This window comes from Drosophila yakuba, chromosome 2R, assembly GCF_016746365.2.
Source record: "Drosophila yakuba strain Tai18E2 chromosome 2R, Prin_Dyak_Tai18E2_2.1, whole genome shotgun sequence".
In the NCBI taxonomy this organism is placed as follows: domain Eukaryota; kingdom Metazoa; phylum Arthropoda; class Insecta; order Diptera; family Drosophilidae; genus Drosophila; species Drosophila yakuba.
This window is the reverse complement of record NC_052528.2, coordinates 9,034,636-9,058,417: the sequence shown is the minus strand read 5'-3', so window position 1 is coordinate 9,058,417 and position 23,782 is coordinate 9,034,636. Positions and strand designations below refer to the sequence as shown.

The 23,782-nt window shown below is 41.7% G+C and overlaps 1 protein-coding gene and 1 long non-coding RNA gene across 3 annotated transcripts in view; one reads left to right on the top strand and one right to left on the bottom strand.

Moving 5' to 3' along the window:
* LOC6529785 overlaps positions 1–23,782 on the top strand; it is a 43,876-nt gene that overhangs the window by 10,846 nt on the left and 9,248 nt on the right. For both annotated transcript variants that reach the window (XM_039373426.1, XM_039373427.1), the window contains exons 2-3: positions 1,686–1,720; positions 18,012–18,057. The gene's annotated coding sequence lies outside the window, so the exon portion shown is untranslated. The remainder of the gene's footprint in view (positions 1–1,685; positions 1,721–18,011; positions 18,058–23,782) is intronic.
* Positions 21–1,578, bottom strand: LOC120321253. Its single transcript, XR_005560859.2, has 2 exons — positions 444–1,578; positions 21–347 (listed from the first exon to the last, which is right to left on the bottom strand). It is a non-coding gene; the product is annotated as an uncharacterized LOC120321253 (long non-coding RNA).

The following is a 23,782-nucleotide window of genomic DNA, read 5'->3' as shown; positions in this document are numbered from 1 at the left end:
TAAAGAAATGGAGTGGGATGTCTATAAAAAAATATTTGTATTATTCATCTGCTTTAAGGATGATTGTACGGGAAAATAAGATTGGCATAGCAAATATTATTTTGTTGTTTTTTACTCTTTAAATAACTTAATGGCCAACTTAACTTAAAACCAGTGATGGAAATAAATGATTTTTCATCAAGCTTGCGGTGAATTTTATGTGTTAGTGTGCATAAATATTTTAATTAATAAAATAAACTCCATCAACTGAACTGCTGAATTTCATAAAGGGTGCTTAAACAATTCATCAAAAAGGCCTAGTGGATAGTACAAGTGCTGGGTTCCAATTTAAGGTTTTGGTTTAAAAACTGTGAGGAAAAGAAACACAGAAATACATTTTAGGAATGCAATTAGCAGACCAAGGCACAGAATGCCATAAACTTAAACACATAGGTAATACATACATTAAGCTGCCGTTGTTCTGGCCATTTGGTTCCGCCACTTTAGGTTTAACAATTGCAGTTGTGTGCTTAACATCCAAAAATAAACAAAATTCGGCTCACACAGCTGGAAGAGATGAACAAACAGTAAGGAAAGCACCTACAATGGCCCCGGCGATCTTGAAACTGGCAATTGGATCTGCTGGCCCCGGTGCTTAATCAAGTGTGAAATCTTTAATCAAGTCGAGCTCCCCATGACTGAGTGAATTCCCAGCTGCCGTCGGCCGAGTCCCAGACCCAGTACACTTTCCACTCCCCATCCCCATCCCCGTCCCCATCACCATTTCCATCCCCATCCACATCCCAATCCCCAGGCCAGTTTTAAATCGCAGCTCCAGTAACGGCCCCAAAAAGCCGATGCAACGCAGCTGTCCTATGGCTTTGGCTTTTCAGTTAGCCTACCTGGCATGACCTTTTTTCCGCCACTCAAGTTGTTTTTTATCATTGGATCCCTTCTCGGAGGAGCCCTCCCACGCTCCCAGGCCTGTCAATTAAAAGCCCATTCGATGGCCCAGGCCCTGAACTGCACGACTCGTTGCCAGTTGGCTATAAACAAGGCAGAAAAGTACAAATAAACCAAGAAAAAGCGCTGTTAAGCTGTTTTATTTTCTCTGGCCACTTTCGAGAGCGAAATTAAGCGAATTAGCTGTAACTGCAATGGCTATATTATTGGCACTGGTTTTGGGCCAACTGACAGCCTAGAAAAGTTTTCACCGGAAATAAACGAATTTCCATTACACATGCGGAAAGGCTTATAGAAAGTTTGGCTAGGAATATGCAGGATAAAAATATGTCACTGTCCGTATATTAGATGTGACAAAAAACTTTGTTGAAACACCGCAGGCCAAGTAAATTTCTAGTATAATAATTCTAATTTCACCCGCTTTGTTTTAATTCCATCTGGCTTATTTATTTAAGTTATCTACAAGGATAAGGGATTTAATGTTAAAAATTAAAGCCTGAATATCTTGTTCCAACATAAGGTTGCTCTGCGCTTGGCAGACTCTGATGGACTCACCGAACCACAAAGGACTCTCTTCTTAGACAAGCAAATATTGCTTAACGTAGTTTCAATTTTAAAGCGACTACCAGGTAGCGCGCTAATGGGCTGATGGGCAAAGGAATTTACCACTACTACAGTGTTATTTAGTTAAAAAGTTTGAAAAATTACTTCATCTAATAAGTATTTTCATACATTTTTTTCAGTTAGTGACAGGGAGGAGAGCTTTCAAGAACTGGAGGTAAGTGAAGATATGGAAAAGGGTTTGTTCAGCACCGGAAGTACAAACGCGCACATTCAAGGCACCCAAGGGACGAATCGGTATCAATCTTAATTTATAACAAATTTAATGTGGTTGTTTTGCTGTCGAAAACCGAATTCCCCTCGGAAAAGCTGGAAAAGCGTCAGCACATAAGCAAGGCTTCGTTTCTGTGGGGTTACCACCCAACGGGCGTTGAATCCTTAAATCCTTGTCGTCGACGGCCGTAAATATGCCACAAAAAATATTGAAATGGACGCCATGGAACGTGTACGGCAAAACACACTTAAGTGATTTTATGGCCCCATTCAAATGTTTTTCAAATAAGCCGAACGTGAACCACCGTAGCTGAGGTTTTTTCTCTGTATCCATAAATTGCTTGCCAAAAATCTCAAGGCGTCTCCTTTGTTCCGGCATGTGAACAAGTGAAAAACGTTTATCAGCAACAAGTAGACAGAAATGTTTCACTGGAAAACTTCCTGATTTTCTTATCTTTAAGCTCCGCCTGTCGACGGTTCTCGATTGGCTTGGCTCTTCGATTGACTGACTGACTGAGTGCGCGATTGAAGGAGTGACGGCCACAAGCGGTTAAGGTCTTGCATACCTAACTAGGCCACATTAAAGGGGGTCTTTTGAGTTGCGATAAATTATTGAGCGATCCCTGCCCCTGAGTTCCTGGATTTTAAATTCGAATGCCTTATACACATTGGTACTCCGTTCTCCGTTAGGAGGCCATTAGGCCCTGTGGATGCCTTTTTGGCCCATTCGATAATTGCTTTTCCCACACTCACCCCGATGAAACTCTTTCCTCAGCACGAGCAGATAATGTATTTCAAATTGTTTACCGTATACGCAACATACAACTTGACAAAAGTTTGTGGCAAATATTTACCTTACTCTCCCTCTCCATCGCTAATGTATAAATAATTGCATGTCACTTGGCGACTGAGCAAACACACACTTCATTGTTTGCCCCTGCGATTTGGATTTAACTTTGCGACTGTGTGTTTTCTCTGCCAGGCTTTAATTTTGATTTAAGCTGGTTTATTCACTATATATGTGTCGGTTGACGGCCTAACACCTCGGCATAAGTGGCTAGGGAGCCGCAGAAGGTCTGTCATTATCATAATGCCAAATGGACAGCCATACTGCATAATTACCCACCCATCTGGGTCTGAACCAAATCCAAAAACAAACCCAAGGGTTCAATTTGAGTTGACAACAAATAATGCAAATATGCTGGATCGCATGTGTGTTTCTTTATTATTTATGTCACATTATTATTATTATTATGCCATCAATAATGAATCCGAAAATCAATGCTGAACCAGAGGCCAACCGAGCAAAAAACATTGTTAACTGTTTCGCTAACGGAAAAATGTTGCCGGGGCTCAAAATGTTGCAATGGACAGTCGACAGCTTGTTGCCAATGGCGTCTTAAATAATGAAAGCTATTTAAAAGAATAAACTGATTGTATAAAAAAATGCAAACAGCACCAAACGGCAATTGCGATATAAAATAAAGTTGGTTACGAGGCGACGGCCACCGAGGTTGGGAAATGTGTTGGCCAGAAAGCGGTTGGTCGCTTTCCACCAATTTGACCATCATTATTGAACGTTATTGGTGACGAGTTGCATTTAATTGAGTCTATATATGTTACGATTGCCTTTCTTCGATTGAATAACTAAGCGTAATACCCGATGTCTAATTTAGTGGTTACTTTAAATATATCTCTAATAGGAAGCTGCATTATAAGTCATCCCTAACTAAACCATACCTCATTCCTAAATGTTTCCCCTAACCTAAAATATGGATTTACTAAGGTAAAATAAATGTTTTTGGTTTCTCTCCTCTAAAAGATGAAAGCATATTTGACACAGCCCATAGAAGACCACTTCCTGCCGACATCAAGGTTATCTGTGACTCTTGTTTCGGCTTTTAACGCGAAATCGGGATGTCTGTGGCCAGAAAGTCGCGCCGACAAGTCTGGAAATGCGAGTTTGTCGCCCTCTGCGTGTCTGTTGTTTGCTTTGCGCCCCATAAATCACGAAATAAATTTTGCGCGTGCAAAATATACATATATGAAAACGGAAGAGGGAATGCAATAAAAAGTTTTTGATTTTAGATCTTTTTATTTGCTTGCGCGCGGGTGAGCAAAATGAATCGCCAAACTCCAAATGAAACTCCCAAAAGGGAGACGCAGGCCGGAAGCGGAAGTGCGTAATGCCATACGTGACCAGAGTCCAACGAAAAACGACACTGGTGTCTGTGGTTTGTCCACGGCAAGGTGCAAACAATTTTTATGATTAATTACAGGGCCCCGAGCCCAAAACATCATGAGCATGAGCACGAACATGAGTCAGTGGATCTGTTCTTTTGTTGGTAAATGAAACAATAGCCGCATTTGCACTAAAAATAAAATCAGGCAGCCATAAAAATGTAATAAAGGAAAAGGTTTTTCTTTTGGAATGGGAGAGTGGAGCAGTGGAAGAGTCATTTGCTTCGTCTGGCATGCCATGTCGTAAATACTGATTATGATGTTTAGGCGCCACTTTATGAATCGGTTTTATTTCTGTCATATGCACAGCTCGTAAAAATATTAAGGTGCAATCAAACAATTTCCAAAGGTTCTCGAATATTTCGTCAACCTTTCCATATCACAATGACGTCATATTGATTAATGACGTGTAAGCACTGCCCAAGTACTGAAGCTGTATATTATTAAACGAACTAATATACTTTAAAGGAGCTTCCTAGTAGCTTCCAGGTTGTTTTCTATTTTTGAAGTATTAGAAACCTCTTTTATGTAATCCCTAATGGCCGTTTTGTCTTCCTTTGTGCTGTGCGCACTGGCCAAGTTTGGTCAGGTATTTTAATTAAAACTAATTAAGGCGGCAATTCATTCAAAGAGCACCTTGACAGAGCCCTGACAACGCCCAGTTAATTATAAGTCATGCCTAAACTGACTTAATTGTTTGGAGGCGATGCCGGTCCCCAACATCCCCACTATTTCCTCCAAACAACCCCCATCAACCCGCCTCTGGATGCGGAGTGCAGCAAATCAGCATGGCAGCATGGGAGCATGGCAAATGTGAAAGCAGCTGTTGGCCAAATGTGCGAAAATTACCTGCAAATGGCTGTCGAAAATGACTCGACTAGACCACGGTCATGGTTGCCGGCTGATTTGCATAAGAAAGCTGGCGGGCTCAGCTGCAATTCCGCCATCATTCATGCGCCAGTCAGTCATTCAGTCATTCTGGTATTCTGTTAGTAAGTCAGCAAGTCAATCGCATCATTCTTAGGTTCTACTTCTGCCCTGAGGCATCATCAGCATCAGCATCTGCATCTGGATCTGAATCTGAATCTGCATCCGCTTGGCTTTCCTTTGGAGGCGAGTTCTTTCTTCGGATACCGACTGCAATTGGGATGCCTCGTAACTGTACTCTCTACAAGATAATACCGCAATTTCATTATGCAGATTGACTGGACCACCTCAAGTCGACCCTTCTGGGCTCCACTGCTCTGTCTGGAGCTAAAGCCAATGGCATGCGGTTTAACTGGGCCAGCTGCAGCTGCATTGAAGCCATCTCGTCGGGTTCTCAATTACTTGGCTTGATTCAAAATACCCTTGGGAGAGCCCAGTTGTCAAAGAGGGAGGCATATTACAATGCGGCTTTAAAGGAACACCATTTCATCATGTCGCCTTTGAGTGAGCTCCATCAGAGCCCCTTTTGCTGGCGTATTAAACTTCAGATGAGCGTAAAAGCAGGATGCGAAAAATTACTTCGGAAGGACATTTCGCCGTAGGCCTTTTTGAAAAGAAGTTTTGTTTTCCACTTTCCCTGTAATGTGTGTTAAGGGAGTGCTTATATAAGAGAAAAACCGCAAAAATGAAGATGGCAAGAAACGCTGTTAGCAAAAACATGGCTTATTTAATGAGGACAGAAAAAGTAATTAAGATTCTTTTTAAAGATTTCCTCTAGTCAAATGGTGAATCAAATTAAAAGCAAAATATTTAAAAAAAAACAGAAACTTATTCAAAAATGTTTTTAAGAAGTTTTTCGTTCGAACAAGAGAATTTATAAAGTAAGCCGTTTTAGAGGCAATCGCTTATTTTAGTATATCAAAAAGTTTTTGCATATCTCTACATTAGTGGCATTACCCTTGTGTTTCCATAAAATGACTACATGTTCAGTTGGCCTGTCCCTTAGCTCAAAGCCCCTCCTTGAGTTTTTAATTATCCCTGGCAGCGCGAAAACTTTCTCAAGTGTTTTCCCTCTCGCATCCCCAGCTTTCCGGAGGGTTCCGGCAATTAACGCCACGTTTTGAGTGGCGAATGTTTTGTCCTGTTGCCGTTGCTTTGGGTTCGCGGCCTTGGCTCACTTATTAATTTGGCCAATTTAAAGACGGAAGCGTCGGGCGGCAGAAATAAATGAAAATTCATATTTCTCAGCGTCATAAATGCCGTGAGAGGAGCGCTGGTAGCGCTGGTCTCCGGCTTCTTTCCCACAGCCCCGGATGGAAATGAAGATACACGCACCCACAGATGCCGCAACTGCCACCGCAGCAATAGCGTTAGCATCAGACCAATTTATCCGAAGACTTCGCGGCGACTTTTCCCACAGTCATCGCCATCTTCATCATTATCGCAGCGGAGAGGAGACTGTGGCGCCACAGTGGCTGCCAAAAGATGTTTGCCACAGAGGAAAGCCATTCGGGACTCTGATGGTTGGGTGGGTGCATTAACGAATCGGGACAGTCAGAGTTGGATTTTTTATGGGCGCCTAAAACGCAAATTGACAAAGCAAAATGCTTTTGGGAAAGCTTCATTAATTAATTGAAACAAATCATTCGCCATTAAATCGGCGGAGAAATAAGATGAAATCGTGTTGGTGAAACCTAATTAGCTGAATGATCCTCCAAATGGCTTCGTACCTCTGCCCAATTCCAGACCCATCTCTTCGTCAACTTGAAGCCGATTGTTGTTCATCCGCACGCGTACGGCTCAAATATTCCAGCGTAATTGTTTGGCCCTGCCCGGAGGTCTTCGAGTGACCCAGAAAATATGAGGAACATGGGCGAGTGGATGATGATGAGTTTTGAGGCTGTCTGTCAAAAGTGGTTCCTTTCTTTTCCAATCGTTTCTATTCTGACCAAATTGCTATGCTGGGCCTAGACAGCTGGCAATTTATTGGACGGGACTAGAGTGATTTGGATTTGGCCAAGTGCAAGCTACAGGTATTAAATTAAAACGTGCCCGGCCGAAACAGAGTCGTGATGATGCCGTGGCAGCTCTTAACCCGCTGACGCCCAGCTAGTTAACCCAAAATGAAGGCCCAGTCGCAGTCAACACTCAACAGTCAACACCATCCATAAGATAGGCAAAAACAAAACCTAAAACAAGAAGGGGAAAGAGGAGAGGAAACGGATGGCTATGGGTGAGGTTCTTTCGCTGCCTTTCCTTGGCCACAAAATGGATTATTATGTTAATTACTGTCACGTCACGTTTCGTGTTCCGTGTCGGTGGTGAAAAGATTGCCTGGTCTCCCCCTTTTTCCCAGTCTAGCCTGGTGTTTCAGCCAAATGCAGTATGACATCTGCCTCAGCTTCTGGGTCTGCAGCTGCGCTTAAGCGCCATTCAGCTGCAAATTAGCGAACATACAAAATATGAGCGCCAGCTGGGCGCATTTAGTACTCACTTCTCGGTGGGCGGTGTGTGGCTGGCTGCCTTTCCGCCATTTGGGTCTTTGTGAACAGTAAATTCATATAGTTCATTTCCATTGAAGGAAATGCGCACAGTTTCATGAACGAAATTTTTAATTGAATTCGAGCAGAAGCCCTTCTTGCAGCGTAAAGTAATTAATGTCTACTAAGTGTGGCAATCTAATCAAGTGGTAACTGAGTATCTTCTGTGTGATTCATGATAGTGGACACGTTGTCCACTATACTTTTCCATAGTAGACAAAGGGTCTAGAGGTCTTATGTTCAACTGTATTATTTATTTTCTTAAATAAGCTTACCCGTCAATAGCAACACATCATTTATTTTCATTTTCTTAGAAACTCAGCAAGCAACAATACCTAATCAAAAACAAAGCCAAATGAGCTTAGGTCAGAGCTAAAATTCCAATATTGTTCTTGCATTGTTTAAACTTCGGTGTTCGTGTTTATTCCATCACCCTAAGAGCAAAGGAATGCCTTTGGGAAATCTATAACTAGACTTGGCTTCGACTGACCAGTCGGCTTCCTAAGATATCGCGTACCAAACTCGAGGGTCTTGTTTCGGGCCGTTAACACTCTGTTCGATATTATTAAATTAGAAGCGTCAACAATGGCCAAGAGTAGAAGAAGAACTAGACTTGTTTCTCATATCTCTGTTTTTGGCAAACATTTCTGGCCCATGGCCAAAATCCGGTTTTTGGTTGGTGGGGGGGGGGGCCCTCGTACTCGAGGTCAAGACTTCGACTCATTTCCATTGACGAGCGCACGTCTCGAGCCAAATAATAATGGCCGTAATAATCATCAAATGAAATAATATAGAAGAATTATGTTAATCGCCCGGTCGCCGGCGACTGAACATAAAAGGTAGCGCGTCCAAAAACAGAGAAACTTCTTGCGTAATCGCAGTGCATTCTGGCCCGACTGGTATTTAATTAGCTGGTCGACTGGACAGCGAAGCAACCAGGCTCACAATAGAGCGACGTCCTCTTATCTTTCGCCGAGAGCGTAATGAAAAATGAAATAATATATTTTAATATTGTCCCTTGGTCCTGCTTTCTGTTTGCCGTGGCCCGAGCATGGTTCATTTAATTTTCATGGCTGTTTCGGTGAGCACCTGCAAATGACACTTGCTTTGATATGTAATTAGAATTTATGAAAGTGTCAACTTGGAAAAACTTTGCCGGACACCCGGCCAGACACGCCTTCCGATCCCGATCCGCCCCTCAGATGACAGCTACTCCAGCCATCATTATTCAGACAAGAGCCAGCTTGACACGCGGTCCAGTAAAAGTGGCCAAAAGTGTCTGCGAGTTTTCAGCAAGGCAAAACAGGGAAAACAGTGGGGGCGGACAGTGTTGTGGGTGGTGGCCAAGTGTGACGACGGAACGAAACTGGGCCGCCAAAGGGGAATTATAAACCAAGGTAACGCCGGCCAGAGGTCGTAATGCCTTACGTAAAATGGCGACAAGCCGATACTGCAGCGTACCGGACTTACCATTTACTAATTGCAATTGCCAAAGAGAAGCAGTCTGTTGGCCATACGTAAGCGGCTTATAGGCCAGTTGACAAATTGTGCGAAATATCTGCACCCCCTGCCTTTTATTCATTTTAATGAGGCTCACGTAGTGGCGACTGAAGTACAAACATTAGTACTAAAAGTCGAGTGCCGAATATGAGACTTTTATTTATTATTATTTATTTTGTACTTTTTTCGTACTTATATATTTGATTTTTTGATGTGACTTGCGTGTTTTAATGACGTCGCTTGCGTGCTCAAGAAAGTGTTGAAAGTTTCCTTTCTTGTACTCGTATTGCTGCTACGATTTGTACTGCTGGCAGTTTAATAAGCGGAAACATTGGGGCAACATAACAGCCCCGTCCAAAAAAAAAAAAAAACAGAAAAAGAAAAACAAGACGGTGGGAGGTTGACAATGAACCCCCAGAAAACGCAGTGTGTGGGGAAACCCAATTATGACACGACAATAAAAAAGTTTGTTTTTATTATTGTTTATATACACACTTCGCTTTTATTTTCATTGGTAATTACCGCACGAAGTTCGCTTACTTTTCCAACTCTTGACGACGTTGGCGCTTTTAGCCATTCAGGCGAAAGCCTTTCTAATGCACTTCTCATAGCCACGATTGCAACATAGTTAAAAGTAATTGTTCCTCTCCCAATAAAATGGGCTTTTTCTTCTTGTTCTAATTGCCCTGCTGGCTGGGGAAATGTTTTTTCTTTATGCTCAGCAATTAAGAGCACTAGGATTGAGATATAAAAACTGAATTGCCATTGGATGATCGTTATAGCTACTTTCACTTTGCTTAAGAAGAATAGGTGTTTTTAAATCTAATAGATCGTTGCTTATCTATTACTTTTAAAAATACCTATTCAGTTTAAAATAAAACAGTTTTAAGATGAATATACATATATCAACTAAAGCGTAAGCTTTAACCATATTATTAGTTAGTTCCTACAATTGTTTTCTCTTATTTTTGATTTATTTTTATAATTTGTTGGGACTAAAGAATAGTTGCGCTAAGTACCTTTTTTACGTAGCACTTAGCCACTGCACTCTATCAGTCTCCTAATTGAGAGTGCTCAACAGTATTTGGCCACAAACAAGCCGAACTTTTATTCAGCCAGCTATTTTGCCACTGGCCCATTGCCCGCACAAATCACAAAACGCACTTAGCGCAGATTGTGAAAGTTGGAAAAGTTGCTGCCACAGGCAGCCCTAGAAAAAGTCAGAGACCCATCTTCCAGTTCGCATTTTCCGCGATGGGAAACCCCAGTGGAAGTAGAAGTGGGTTCTTGCAGCCGGATTACCAGCTCTCCTGATTACCAGCTCACGCACTAGCTACTGCCACACGCTGGGGCAGATAAAAAAATAAGTAGAAAATGCAAAAACTTGCAACGACAAACGAGTTTTGCTTATAGGCAAAGTTAAGTGTAACGTACCGCAAAGCAACGGCACAAGAAACGTGAGAAACCGGAGGTAGACCGGCCTAAATACTACAAAAATTAAATCGCATTCCAAATGCTCTTCTTTTTAAGCTAATTTATATTTTCTTACTATTACCACTTATATGCATATAGCTTGAAAACATCACTAATTATTCCTGTTACACATGTATCATTATTTTCTTAAATGTATTATTTTGAGATTGCTTGGTTATATTATATTATTAATACTTTCCGGTACGATTTTAACATTCTTCAACCCAGCCTGCTATTGATATCACTCCTCAGACTCGGTGAGTGTACCTAAATGTCATAATTATGGCCAAGCACTGGGTTCGTTTGCGAAAACAGCTTGGGAAAACGGAAAATGGAAAACAAACCGAGGGCAGTGGGTTAAGTTAAACTTTTGGCTGACCCACTGCGTGCGTGGCGCCCCCTGGCGGCTCCCGTTTCGGATTTCGGTCACAATTGAAGTTGCGCTTTGGCTAAGGCATTTACATATATAGTATGTATGGCTGCGATATACATTTTATTTTTATTTGGCCAAGTCTCGAGATCGCAAAACCGGTTTCCGCTTTGTGGGTGTACTTCAGTATTTATTGTTACTGCTGCTCTGACTTTTGTCTCTGCAACACAGCGGTCTCGATTATGCAACACTTCGTGTCGCCGCTCCAAACTCAGAAAGTTGTGCAAGCCACGGCAGTTGGTCTTGTATTTGTTGATTGTGCCTCAGTTGCAGTCTCAGTTGCAGACTCAGTCTCAGGCACAGTTTTAGTACTTTTGTGCCTTGTATTTGGGGAGACTCCCGACTGTCAAAGCGAAAAGCCCCACCAAAAGCCAAAAAAGCAAAGCCGAGTGCCAATCTGGCCGCTCTAATCAGCAAGCAAATTTGCTGACATGTCGAGCAAAACGTCCGAAAAAGTCGGAGGGGAAAGCCCAGGTATCCGACACAAATGTGGCAAATAAGCCGCTTTGCGACTCCGGCTACGGTTACGGCCAACTTGTGTGATTCTGAGTGGAATGGGTGACCAGAAGGAGAGAAATTGTACAACCGCATCTGAGCGAAGCAATTTAGACGATTAAATGCTACGTTCCACGTCTCAAATAAATACGTTTTTAAATTTTGTTGGTGTCATACAATTCTATTTGATTATTTTCGATCATCCCTTTATCAACGCACAGTACATACTTTTTGACTTTAGCAAACAACGGTAGCTGCTCAAAGTACCCCCGTCCCGTTTGTAGCAAGTTTCATGTTCTGTCGGTCTATTGACAATCGCATTGTGTCTGGTTCTGACTTCCGTTTCAAGGCGACACACTTATGGGTAGAACAAAGCACTGAAAAGCCTCTTTGCATGCGCCAACTCAAGCCCAGATTATTGTGCACATGGGTACTCACGCACCCGTGTAATAAACTTTGGATCCCCCGGCTCTTAGCTGTAAAATATAATCTGGTTGCACTTTTGACTAGGCTAATGCTCCCTATAAGTGGAGTCACTTCCGCTGTTCGCTGTTGGCTGTTGGCTGATGGCTGGGTTGATTTTGCTTCTCTGGCTTTTGGGTGGGGATTGTCTTCAGCGGGAGACCCTTGCCTTGTCTTCCCCGTCGGAATCACCTTTTGTGGCACCTGTTTCCAGCTTTATCTGCTTACTCCCAGCCGGTTGCTATTGGTTGCCCCATTTCCTCCGGACGACTGCATTAGAAGCCAAGCGGTTGAACAACAATAACCAGCAGACGAAACCGTTGCCTTCGTGCTGTTTGACTTTTGGACTTGGCCTTAAAAATATTCAACAGCCAACTTGTTGCGCAACAGACGCAAAAGTTGCAAACAGTGGAAAGATACACTTGAAATTAAGCTTATATACATAGCAAGTTAACTAAGAGTAAATAATACAATTTTTGAACAATTGAGTATACAGTCACTGGGGTGGCAAACAATGTGAAAACAAGAATGAGAGGAGGATATAAATAGGAATTAAGAAAAATATTTTTAAAACCATTATTTATCCGTCAACACAAGGTGCAAACAAGAGAGCAATTCAACTAAAATACTTTCAAACACAGTTTATTTTTAAAGCTTGGTAGACCAACTAAACTTTCTCCATGAACTATTGTAGCGTTCTCTCCTGTTTTTTAATAAAGTTACCCAGGCAAGTCACACTTCATTGACCATTATATATTTAAAAAAGCTTAAACAATTTGGAATATATTTTTTGGTCAAGAAAATAAAAAATTTCACACAATAAAGTTGTACAAATGTCATAAGCTACCACAAAAAGTTTCTACTTTATACTACCAACTAATTAACAAAAGTCAAATTGTGTGGACCTGGGCAATTAGCCACGTAAATTATATATGCACCTTGTAAACGGTTTGCGCTCTATTTAACGAACTTTCTTAAGAGTAAAGAACATATCTCAAATACTTTCATTTCATCTTAGAGCGCGCAGTTTGTGGCTATAAATTTGGCCCATAATAAATCCAAGAGCGATTATTTTTCCTTGTGTAAAAGAGAGTTTACGCACCGAGGAAGCCACCGATTTTCGAAGGAGAAAATCTTCGCTGACTGCAACGAGGCTTGTTCGATTGTTGTGGTTGTTACCGGTTCTTATTCTTTCGCGTTTTGTTGTCAGTCTGGCACCAATCAAACGGCCAGCACGAGCACATGAAGCCAAGAAAAGCAGCTGTTGCTGCTTTTGGCCCGATTTGCCGGCTGCCTGTTGCACTTGTTTTGGACCGCTTGTTCTCGTTCTCGTTCTGCTGCTGGTTTGGAATAGGTTTTTGGTTGGATGCGTTCCAGTGGTCTGAGCTTCGTTTTTGTTGTTTATTTGAATGCAAATATTTTGTATACTCTGTTGACACATTTACCAGAATATGCTTTATGGGAAAATATAGCGGAAACTTGACAAACTGTTGGTGCGCAATAAAATGAAGCAACTTTTGTAAATAAGCCAATATGGCGTAACCCACAATAGGCTTACAAAAAGATATAAAGCATGTTTTCCCGAAATTTCTTCTTTTGTAATGCAATACTAGTCTTGTTTTGCCCAAGAAAGAAAGAAAAAAACAATTGTGAGTTGAATGAACTGACCGCAAAACAACGAAATAATAAGCCAAAGCTGCTGCCCCTACAAACAAAACGAGAATAAACTGGCCGCAAAGTTCACAGTTGGCCAAAAAACTGAGTCACCGAAAAGGTGGCAAAAGCCGAGTTAAGAACCATGATTGCGACTTGATCTGCCTGGGAACATACTGGCGGCATTTTGCACTTAATGTCATCAGTTAGCGCCTCATTGTCCCATTCATCAACTTCCGATCCAATTCATATCCAGATTGCAAAATATACCCAATTTATACCCAAATTGATATGGAAATGAAATCAAATTGAGGGAATTGTTTGCCTGTTTTCAATACCCCCAGGTCGGAAATAAGCCAATGTGAAGCAACTATAAATTGGTTCAGGTTCAGTAACAGTCGTTATTGTTCGCCAGTTGCTTTGTGGGCTTGCTTTTAATTATTATATCTGGCTGACGCAGAAATATGCAAACAATATATTTGCCTCTCATTTTTTGGCTCGACAATCTCTTTGCAAAACTTTTTAATTACATAGTTTCGACTGCGGTGGGCGTAAGAGTGGGCGGGGCTGGAAGTTATTACCGCACTCTACATATTTATGCAGAACCACAAAAGAAGCAAGGAACTGGGGAGTTTGCCCTGGGATCCCATGGTTATAAAGTTACAGAAGCATGCAAAAAAATAACGGCGAAATTATTTTTCCTACACCAGTGAAATACGAATTTTCAGCTAAATTAAAACAATGCTGAGGGATGTAAAAGTATTCATATATCATCTCGCTTTTCCAGGCGAAAATTCCTAATAAGCTTACCACCGCCAGGAAGTGTATCAAAAATAAGAAATGCGAAAAAGCCACATGTTTATTTTACTTTCGGTACGTGCCAAATGAAAATAAAACCCAAGCGCAGCAAATTTAATAAATATGAAATGAGTTTGTCATACACACAGGCACACGAGCTGCCAAACCCTTGCCCCAATTACAAGGATGCCAGGATTCCGCCGCCTGCATGCCTTCGATAACGTGCCGCAGAGCCGAAAATACCTTTAAGCCAGACCCAAAGGCACTAGCGGTCGGGGCAAGGACCTTCCTTAGCAAATAAACACGCACTTACCGGCTCACAGGACTTTTATGGGTCCTCCGCTAGCTAGCCGCACACAGACTCCTCGTGAATAACGTGTGACAAAATGAATGCCACTAAAATAAGGGATCACAAGTCGCCCGGCCTATCCTTGAGGTATTCAACAAATGCCAAACAAATCGAATGTCCGTATAGAAAGGGAAACAGAGAGAGAGAGAAAGCTGAAATATGTGATTATACGCGCATAAAACAGCCGCAGGACTTCGAGTCCTTGGCCTGTCATAGTTTCGGGCCCAGCAGCGGAACTTGTTGAATAAATAGGGAAATGAACGGCAGACTGTCACACAATCTGCTGATTGCTACACAGGAATTCCTGTTGCCCGCATTCCTGCCTCCTGCCACCTGTTTTTCGAAATGTTATAAGTAGAGCTCGTTGGCGCTCCTGGCCCGCTAATAGCATTTCGGAGAGTCCTGCCAGTTACACTGTGAAACGACAAAATAGTTACCTAATGTATATGATGATGACCAGAACAGCGGAGGGGACCTAATTGGCCGAGGAAGAGAAAGTTCAGCGTGAAAAATTTTAATTTTTTTATGAAAAGGTAGAACGAAAAATAACAAAACAAAAAATGACGTACTCACCGTTTTTATATAAACCTGAATAATGTGACATCAATGAAAAGTTTTAGCCTATATTACATTTTGTTGGTGAGAAAAAGTTGGCAACTTTTAAATAATGTAAGTATATAAAGTGAGTGCTACAAAATACATGCATAGTTATCATTTTGGACAGCAAAGGGTTTATATCCAATTTAATAGTTTAAAAATTCTTCGAATGATTTTAGTGGTCTTGGTATAATAATAGGTTATAGGTATTTAAAATGAATGGTAGAAAATGTTTGGGATAGGTGTTACTCTTCTACCTATTTGTTAGCTAACATTTGGGGAGTTTTCCCAAGTGAGCATCCATAGTTCACACAGCGGAGGTAACAAAACATTGGCAAACTCCACAAGGAGGGAGCTCTGGAATCTATACCATGAGAATGACAAGTGCATAATTTATGCGAACAATAGTGGCCACTGTTTGCCATCTCAATTCACACGACGGGGCAGACAAAATTGTTACACAAACCAAAAGGCGGTTGGGCATTTTTCCCCACCTGTCTGTTTGCACAAGCTAATGGGCTCATTCGTTTTATTTCTCAGAATAAGAGGAGGAAAAACAAATATTTTCTTATGTTATTTGCCTCTGAGAATTGTGTGATGCCGGGGCAGAAACTTAAAAAAATTTATTCCACCGATAAATTAGATCGTTTAGGCGTTGTGTCTGGAAAAGTTTGCTTGGAAACTAGAATGGGAAATTTTCTTATTTTCTTCAATTTGTGAATGAGTTTGAAGAGCATCACGAAGCACGTCATGTATACGCCACGTTGGTTGAATGTATTTCCTTTGCTCGTATTATTTGTCTTAGGTGCTAGCTGCTTTATGCAGCTTTAGTATACTCGCTTTAGTTTGTTGTACTTTCACTTGACGTGTTTTGGGGGGCATCTAGAATAACCTTGCCATTCAACCGACGAACACCCCACCCCAGTGCCTCCTTCCTCCTTCCTCGATGCATCAATGCAACAGCCTCGCTTCTGTTAACCCTCAAAAGCCCGCAGGCTGACATTGTCCTTGGTGGGTCGTCTTTTGTTTCATTCCGCAGGGGAATGGTAAATAAACCTTAACCAATCTGGGACAAACAGCGAGTGAGCAATGGTGACTTTAAAAGGGGGCTTAGAGTAAATATAAATTATAAATAAAAGTGCGAAAAAACTGCACAAAATACTTGAAATAATCTGCGATAAGGTAATTATTGTTTTAATCAGTTCATCACACTTCTTAATCAAAAACAACCAACTCATATATGATTCCAATTAAGTGGAAAATTCTGTTCGTCCTCGCAATAGGTGGTCTTGGGACCCTTTTTCATTGTGTCGAAATCTTAGAAAGACTTAAACTGAATAAAGGATACTGTGTTGCACAATAAAGTGGGCACTCGGTCGATGGCACTTTTACGAGTTCGGTGGCTTTTTGTTCTCGATATTTATCACGTCTTTTGTGCTTTCGGCTTGGCCCACCGCAGTGCATTTGCATCCCGATTGCAACGGTCTCGAGCATAACGAAAACTTGTCCCGCAAGCCAAATCAACAAAGGACACACAACTTTGGGCCAAGTCCTCGAATCCTTCGAAGGAGACAAGTTGCTAACGCAATTGGTTTGGCCAGTTCCCCTCCCCAAAAACGCCAAAGGCGTAGAAATGTTATGCAATTTGTCAGTCGTAAGACGAGCAAGTATTGAATAACAAGGGGGTTGAGGGAACTGGTTGCATCCTGATTGTTTAGATTGTTATCCGTATCCTGTTTCCAAACATGATTAGACCGCAAAATTGGCATTATTGACATTCGTTTGTTGTCTTGAATTGCGTAAACAGACGCCTTAAGGTCTCGCCAGTATAAATCACAGTCTTTGCTCAGCTCAACTCTTTTGCCGTTGGCAAAGCTGATAGTATCCTTCAAAGGAAGCAGCTTTTCAAGGGCTGAAAAGGGCAATTTAAGTCGAACTTAAGACTAAGAGCGGCTTTCATTATGCCAGCCTGGGAAAATATTCAGAGTATATCTTCAGAGTGCTACGACAAATTTGCTAGCGCAAAAGCGGATAACTGTGGTGGCGGGACCATATCCTTTTGGGTTAGAGTGAATAACATTGCCCAAAAACAATGCCTGGCAATATGAATAAAATAATCAAGCCAAATGGCCCGAGAAGCGGACAGTAAAATGTATATGTGCATTCATTCACACAAAGGGCTGAACACAATTTGCATGGCTGGATTTTCGCCAGGATATAAGGAGAAAAGGTGTTGGAAGGACGTGCTCCTGCGGTGAAGGAAGCCAGCTGTCACAACAATGCCGGGAGCTAATGTAAAACCCAGGCATGGGCAGCGTGGGTTTAGTGATTTATGGCAAGAGGGTTCTTCTGTGGCAACTTTGCTGAAAAAGTGCGTTTCCTGGCAAACCACAAGCACATCTAATATTTGTCCGCAGCCCGACTTGTGACTCTACAAACAATCCTGTTTCCGCAGAAGCTAAGCTGAGATAAGTTCTTTCGGAAATAGAAGTAGCTGCAATTGATGCTGAAGCACTGCAGCTGGGGCTTGGAAAGTTATTGGATTTAATTTCTACCAACTATTTAAACGCTCCACACCCACTCGAAAAACATTCGAGACATTTCACGGTCGCCCAGTTTCAATGCAAGTAATTCCTTCGCATATTTTCATTATACACTTTTGACAATGCCTTTGACGATGTTTCCTGCCATCAGCCCGCAGCGCCGGGTTTTGACATAATTTAATTCGTTTTTATTAAATTTATGTAAATTCTGCTTCGTCTGCTTGCAGGACTCCCAATCCCTTGGCGTGGACTAACCGAAAGTAAATTGAAATTGTAAGTAGCCGAGAGCATTTTGCACATTTCCCGATTAATCCGCTGAAAACTGTAAATTATGCTGTCAGCATCATGGTCGGAAATGGGTTGGGCTGGGTTCGGTTGGAAGAAAACCGGGAATAAGCCACAGACTGGCAGGCAGGTCAGAGTTCAGCCATGTTTAACGATTTTTGCACTTGGGCAACGGGCCGTATGATTGATATTCGAAATGGTGGCGCTGCGGTTTGGTTTACGCTTAAATTAATGCGAAGCCAAGGTGTTAAATTGCCCGTAACCGCGCCCACAGCACAGAACACCCCAACGGCATTCACGAAAAATGTAAAACAATTACTGCTTTGCATTAAAAAACACAAGAGACAATGTCCTGTGGACATTGTAAAAAAATGTCATTGGATTACTTTGTTGTTCTACACTCAACTGTCCTTTGTGGCTTGTCGCAAAGATTGAGTAATGTCCATGTCATAATACGACATATAGAAACTAAGCAATGACATTGTCATTGTTTGACTATCAACCGCTTGGGATGTGCACCTGATAATTGCCATGGATTAAAATCTGGAAAATCTTTGCATTTTTAATGACCATTGAAGAATGCCCGTACATTGGAGTAAAACCATACTCTTTTACTCTTTTTGTACTGAGGGCAGTTGTACCAATATTTATTTAATTAGTTTATGTAAATTCTTGTGCAACAGATTCGCGTAATTGTTTCTTTGTTAAGTGTTCAATTTTCCCATGCTATGCAGCGCATGCCATTCAGTTAATGCAGTTTACTTCCCTCGACCGTTTTTATCACTCATACGACATGTGGAACGCAAAGAACAGCGCAGAACGGATAATTTACTTATGTAGCGCAGTGCAAAGCTGTTACGTTTTTGGGGCTGGCACTTTTGACCTTGCCACGTGGCAAGCGATGGTTTCAGTTTGGTTAGCAAAACGTGGGGCAGAAGTACAGAGAGATGTGGAAAACGTTTAAATTATGCAAGTTGAGCAGCTAGCAAACGTTCTATTTTCGATTTTGATGTGTATGAAGTGGCTAAAATTGAATTAGTGCGCAGGATGTGCTCAATCCAAAGACCAATTTATGCGCCACATGTTGCAGCTGGCCGAAGTACCCATTCGTCCTAGCTAAAATTGTAAAAGTTTTAATTTTTCATTGGGTGCCGGATAAAAACGACAGTCTTACACAAAGTTTCCTTTTCCTTTACCCAGATTGAGAAGAACACGGGGCTGTGCCAACTCATTTGGTGTCTGGTGGCGCAAAACTCTCGCCATCCGTTTCCGACAATCGTGGGATATAAATTTTTAAATCTGCCTACGAGGGGGAAGTCCGCGGAAAACACAAAGCACTTGCTGTGTTATGTAACAGCTATCCATAAGTTTAGACGGGATAGGTTACAGGACTGAAGCTGTAACTATAAAATATTGATAACACTTAATAGCCTTAATAGGTCTTCAAAGTTGAAGTGATGGTAAAATACTTAATATTAACAACTTTTTTACTTTAAAACAAAGATTTTACTAAGGAAACAATAGAATAAATACTTTCTTTTGTCTGGCTTCCCAGCTTTTTATGAAGTTTATTTATCATCTAAGGGGCATCTGCTAGTCGAGTTTCCGCACATTCGGACTTGTTGAATCCACTTCAGAGTCCGGCTGAGAGTGTAAAAACAGCAGAGGCAGTCGCATTTACGGCCCACTGTCCCAGCTGAAGGTAAACGTGCGAAGGACACTCGAGACGAGGGGCAAGCTGTCCAGAAGGAGGGGGCGAGGAGCCTGAATAGGAGCTGCATGGAAGCCCTGACAAAATGTAACAGATTGGCCGCAGAACACATATTCAAGGCGGGCACAAGGCTAAAGCCCAAAGAACCATGGAAAATGTCGGGAGCCACATAGAGATGCATATTTAATCCTGTTGATTTTTATTTGCTTCCGTGTTGGCCCTTGCTCGACTATTTTTCATGGCTCTATATCTGCCTAACGATTTTGCATGCTGCAGTGCGGCCCATCACCTCGGTCCGCCGACCTTGCACGTGTCCTTGAAAGAGTCTTCGGGTATATAACATAATTTCCTTTTCCTTCCAAGGAGGTCTTATGTTCGTCTCCAACTCACCGAAGACATTTGGAATATAAATATTATAGAAAGACATTAATCACCTCAACTTTTGTATCCTTTGAAAACTAAACAAAAGCAAGCAGTACGACAGATCAAAATTTAAATAAAGATATACTCGTAGATAAAGCTCGCGGAAGCAGATTAATTGGCCCGCCAAGGTGAACGAAACAACATACGATGTCATTTTCTCCAAGTTCCCAAGCTCAGTCAATTCTCAATGCACCAGTTAATGAGAATTTATTTGGCTGACATATAGAATAAATGAGATTGGCAGAGATCTCGTCAAAGATAGTTGCATTCGCTGGATTTCTCAAGGTTTTCTCAAAAGCAATTGTATCCAAATAGAGTCACACAACTTCGTTTTCCATTTCTATGCGGGTTGGCTGTATAAATCGGCGATTCATCCCCAAACCGAAATTCAAATGCCACATATTTAAAAGCCACGTTCGCCCAACTAACAGCGGAAGTTTATGTGGTCAACAAGCAAATTAAATCAGAGTAGATATAAACAAGCGAAAAACGTGTAAGTCTCAGCGGGGCAAACACGTTGCCTATTACAGCGCGTGCCTTCAATCAATCAATCAATCAAGGCATCGGTTAGTTTTTGGTGCCACGATCGATTTTGACTGATTCACTTGCCACCCGGAGTGAGTTGTGAAAGTAACCAGCTTGTGAGTCGAATTGTAAGAGGTCCAAACTAATAGCAGTTGCCTTTAATGAGCTGTCAAATATGACGGCGGTTTCGAAATTTAAATTAGACTTTTGTGAGTTGCAATTCAAATGGAATGGAATTTTAGTATGTGTGGCAAGAGAATTCGGATTAAAAATTAACATTCAGGATATATTTGGCATATTTATACTCGTATTAAAGTTCAATGCTGTTTTTTTTTAGACCATCAAATAATACCTTACCTTGGCCCCTATATATACCTATTTGGCTTTAAAACATTAGAAAACCCACACTTGGGAAATCAACTAGGAAGGTAATGTCAAGTCGTCTTATCCCAGCTTCCGTTTTCCTCTCAGGAAATTAAGTAACGCGGTATAGAAATCAGCTAAAAAGTAAAGTAAAACTAATCCTCAGTTGAGTAAAATATTGGCATTAAGTTGGCTTGACTCTCAGCTCATGGCTTCGCCAAAAGCGCAGTGAGCCGGAATTCGCTTTCTCGGCCACGTTTAGTTTGAGGGGATCTGGCTTATTAAGTTGGCCATCCAACCACAATCAGGAGATCGAAGGAAATGCCACTTCGGTGGAAACGAGGATGAGCCAACTGCCCACATGGACAGCAGAAGGCACCCAAGGTCATTATCCTCCTCGCCAACTGCCTCATCATCATCGAGTCAATCAAAATGCCATTGGCCATTGCCATGGCATGGCCGAAACTGTGCGCAGAAGAGAAAAAATTAGCTTGAAAATTGTTATTTTGTGGTTCCACTCACCGCAGAATCAAATCGGCTTAGAAACACGCTGAAGAATTCCCTTTCATCTCTACGCGTCTTCATGCTTTTTCTTTCATTACTCTGCACTTGTTTTCATTTATTTTTGTGTTTTTGTTATTTTTTTGTACGAATTGCCGGCACTGCTCACTCACTGGAATTCTAAAGTTACTTGACCGCAACAAAGCGTTAAATTGTGCCGAGTTGTTTTCACCACTTATTTATATCAAATTTGTTCTTAATCAGCTGAAAGCGTAGCCAACTTTGCCCGCCTCATGACGAGCGGTTTATATTCGAGCTACAATTGAGTTCACAGCCGACTCGGTGCAGGATATTTAAAGTATTTTTCAGGGGGAACTTATAAAAGGATTTCATTGTGAGAGAGGTGGTATAAGAAAAGTGTTTAGTCACCTGAATTAGGTGCTCTCTGGAAATTTCTGAATCAGTGCGCCATAGGTTGCCATTAAGATTTTATACATTTTAATTTTTAAATTTGTTTCTTGTGTTTGCATTATTATTACATGTAGTAGCAATATCATCTCTCTATTATGCAAATTATTTCCTAGCTTGTAATTCTGATTAAATTTGAATTGTCAATCAATTTCTTCCCCAATGGCTTAAATGCTTAAAATACCGTACCACTATCCCCGCTGCTCAGTAATATCCTTCGGCCACAAGGAGCAGATTGTTGAGCCGGGAAACACATATGTACGGCAGGCATAACAATAACAGGACGCACAAAAACCCTATCCGTGTCACATCGCAGGATACGTGCGCGGCATTCCACTCCAGACTCTGTTGTCCACCTGATTCCCAGGATGCGGAATTACGTGCCAGACCGCCTCTTTTACGATCCCTTGCCTCGCCCGTAATCCTTTCGCTCCCCAAAGTAGACTAGATAAATTAAGAAATGCCCAGTGCTCAAGTATCATTTGCCTTGAACATCTCGTTCGTTTGTTGCCAGGAAAATTCAAGGTCCAAGGAGCTAGAAGGTGAAGGAAAGGTAGACTGAGACAAAAACTAGGTCAACTGAACGTTTTTACCCCCCCATAGGAAGTCCCAGTAGGCGGTTGACAAATTTAAAGGACTAAGCTTTTATGGAGCAATTAAGCCCGGTTAATAAAATCAACCTTCTGCTGACGACTGAACAGAAAAACAGAAAAAGAAGGCTAAATGGATATTCGTTCCTGGCAATTAGCCTTGAGTATCCTGCATAATGTATGTGTCCAATGAACTGCCAAGGGTTCTAATAGGCATAGACAGTGCGAAGTATACAAGGGAAAAAGGCTGGTCAGGTCTGAAATGTTTGGGTAGTTGGAGAAAAAATCAATACACTTTTTAACACACAAAGGGATAAATCACAAATGTATATGCTAAATAAATATGTTTAATTATAAATAGTTATCAACACTTTGTATCCATTGGCACAATGATACATTTGTGTTTGCAATATAACTTTTGCAGTGTTTCTATAAACTGTATTGAGGAAGTTCACTTTTGCAGCTCAGTGTAGTGTCTCAAAGGCCTGCGCCTAATTGGGAATAAATATTTTATTGGTGGACCATAACAATACAGCTACCCCAGAGATGCGAAAGGAATACATATTTACGTGAGCTAACTCCCAATCGGTAGAAGAAGTAAAAATTTGATGGCGATGCAATGGAAAAGCGCTTCAGATCGGAGAAACACAGAGAGCAGGCAATGTGATGGCCTAGACCCACATAGTACGCAGACATCAAAAGTCAATCAATGTAATGTCAAAGCTACGTGGCTATCTGCCCAGCTTGGAGTCGCATATATAAGCCAAAGCAGGGGGCGTGAAAGGACCCGACTCGGAGGACTGGGAAATGGGGAAAGGAATGGGAAAGGTCCTAGGGTGGTGCACAGCTTGACAGGAATATATTGCACTCGCCGCCCAGCTGGATACCTTACCATCACCTGTCCACGCCCACCCACAAAATGTTTGCAACTTTACGGCTTTAAGCCAACTTACCGAGTGCGCTGCCCAGCCCAGGCCACTCTGCAGATAAATGTATCTACGTGCCTGCAAGTGGAGATCTGGATGCCATTGTTCTGCACAAAAGGCTCCAAAACAATCGGTGGAAAGTAAGCGCAAATAACACAGCAATATTCAGAAAAAGTTCACTCTCAAAATCCCGTTTTTTGCTGAAA